Below are 2,582 nucleotides of genomic sequence, written 5' to 3'. Positions count from 1 at the left end.
CTTTCTTTTTGAGACAAATAAAATGAAATGATGACACATAAAATAAAACGGAGGAAGTACTTTTTTTTCTTGTCACATCAGGTGATCTCTAATTATATTCATGAACAAACACAACTTCAACTCAAATTCCAACTCTAACTTCAAAAATTTAGTTTTCACAAAAAGTCAAAAACAACATTAATTTATATATATGATCAAACGCAACTCAGGACAATAACCCACATCAGCTACATCTTCTCCCTCACCTTCACCGCTGTCTTATCTTTTTCTGTCGCACCCATGTCTCCTTCATCGTCTTCTTGTTCCCAAGAAAAAACTATACGAATCGGCATAATTGGATTTGGTTCTTTCGCGCAGTTTTTGGCCAAGAACCTGATTAAACAAGGCCATTATATCAGGGCAACTTCAAGATCAGATTATTCAGAGCTGTGCTCAAATTTGGGCATCCTATTTTTCAGGTATATATATATGCAGACAATCAACTTTGTTGATAGTAAAAAAGAATGAATAAATCTTGCCAGTTATTGACTGCTAGCTTTGGCCGTTTAGGGATATGGGTGCATTTCTTGAATCGGATAATGAAATCATAATAATTAGCACGTCGATCCTGTCTCTATCACGAGTCGTGGAGTCCATACCATTCCATTGTCTCAAGCGGCCTACACTTTTCGTTGATGTGCTCTCTGTGAAAGAACACCCAAAAGATGTCCTTTGCGAGTATGCAATTCACACTGCTTCATACACTTAGCAAGTCAACGGTTCCATATTTTGTCTAACAATATATAGTTTCATACCACGTGTTTAAAAGATACTGCCCGAGGAGTGCGACTTGCTCTGTACGCACCCAATGTTTGGGCCAGAAAGGGGGAAAGATGGATGGACAGACTTGACTTTTATGTATGACATGGTTCGAATTAGAGATCAGCCCCTGTGCTCTATTTTTCTGCACGTCTTCTCAAGTGAGGTAACAAAGTACTGCAGATATGCCGTAGCTGTCTTCCTCGATTATATTGCTTTCTCATTATGGTTCGTTCTGCTACAAACTCCTTAAGCTGAAATTTTTCCTATACCATTCCAATTTGACTGGAAAAATGAGTAAAGAGAACCCCATCTGAGCAATCTCTATTGCAGGGTTGCAAAATGCTTGAAATGACTTGTGAAGAGCATGATAGATTGGCTGCTCGAAGTCAATTCCTCACTCACACAATTGGCAGGTTATTTTCGTCACCTGCCTGTTAGCAACTAAAATTATATGTAGTAAAAGAACTAAATACAACAACCAAGTCTACTACAGTATTGATCTTCTTCACTTGACAGGATCTTGTTGGAAATGGACGTTGAACCCAGCCCATAGACGCAAAAGGATTTCAGAAACTTGTTCGAGTGGTAATCATGCAACATTTTGACTCCACAGAAGAATATTATTTTACTAGATTGCACTTGCAAAAGATTAAGCATGCCAGCAAATTCATCCTCTAGAAGTAATTTTCAACTTCTGGAACCTGTTTTTTTATTATACACTAAAATTGGACAACATGCAGAAGGAGAGCTCAGTTAAAGATAGCTTTGATCTGTTCAGCGGACTATTCATTCACAATAGGTTTGCGAGGCAACAGGTATAATAATGATCTTTTCGTGTTCTGCAACTGAATCATAATTTCTTGGTATAATCAAAGGAGAAGAAAAGCTGAAAGAATGATGGTGCAGATGAAAAATTTAGAAGTAGCATTGGAGAAAGTTAAAGAGAAACTTCAAGAGAGATCAAAGATGCTGCAGGATCCTATCATAACGAAGTTCTAACAACTGCTGAAGAATACTAATGAATGGGAACTTCATTACTCGCTTTCTTGGTCTTGTAATGTTCCATTGCTTTTATCATTTTTAGATGTTATATATTTGTTTGCAACTTTACTAAGACACATCCCGAGGAATCAATCTAGACAATGTACTCTAAAAATGAAAGGCATTTTGTTAAGAATTGACAATAAACTAGTTGAATTAAGGAGGATCCTTAAGAAAGCGGGTGCCATTCTGTCAGCTTCGCCCCAATGGATATCTCCTCTCAAACAACAACCAAAGGAATCTCTCTTTCCACATGAGAATTTCATCCTGACAAGACAAATAGTGATGCCTACTTGCAGAGCATTGTCTTCCATGAAATTAATTTTACAATGCACTCTAAAGTAAACGATATCTTGTTAAAAACCTCAAACTGTGCGTCTTTTGCATAAATGTTTTCATCCTCTTTCCTGTATTCCTTTCTTGAATAGTCAAACTATTGAATGCCTTCCCCGTAGACGTACTTTGAGAGATTGGACCCCATTGACTAATTTCAGGTTTTGCAAGTTAAAGTGCCTTGCATTCAGCCACTTATCACAAACAAAGTTTATCTCATCGTTCACTATTTATAGTTCCTCACTTGTTGCAATTCCTATCTTTCACTTTATCTCGGCAAAAATGCAACTTTTACACTCACTTAAAAAGGTATTCAAGGTGCAACTAAAGCAAAGTTTGAGCGTTTACAACTACTGGGTAAGAGAAGTATCTAGTTCAACGCTATATTTGGTTATAGCTAAACAGTG

The 2,582-nt window shown here is 37.1% G+C and overlaps 1 pseudogene; it reads left to right on the top strand.

Moving 5' to 3' along the window:
- The first annotated feature begins 209 nt into the window (after positions 1-209).
- On the top strand, positions 210-1,975 carry LOC107845881 (annotated as a pseudogene).
- Positions 1,976-2,582: the final 607 nt, after the last annotated feature.

The sequence above is a fragment of the Capsicum annuum genome, chromosome 10 (assembly GCF_002878395.1).
Source record: "Capsicum annuum cultivar UCD-10X-F1 chromosome 10, UCD10Xv1.1, whole genome shotgun sequence".
Classification (NCBI taxonomy): Eukaryota; Viridiplantae; Streptophyta; class Magnoliopsida; order Solanales; family Solanaceae; genus Capsicum; species Capsicum annuum.
This window is presented reverse-complemented; position numbering and strand designations above follow the sequence as displayed.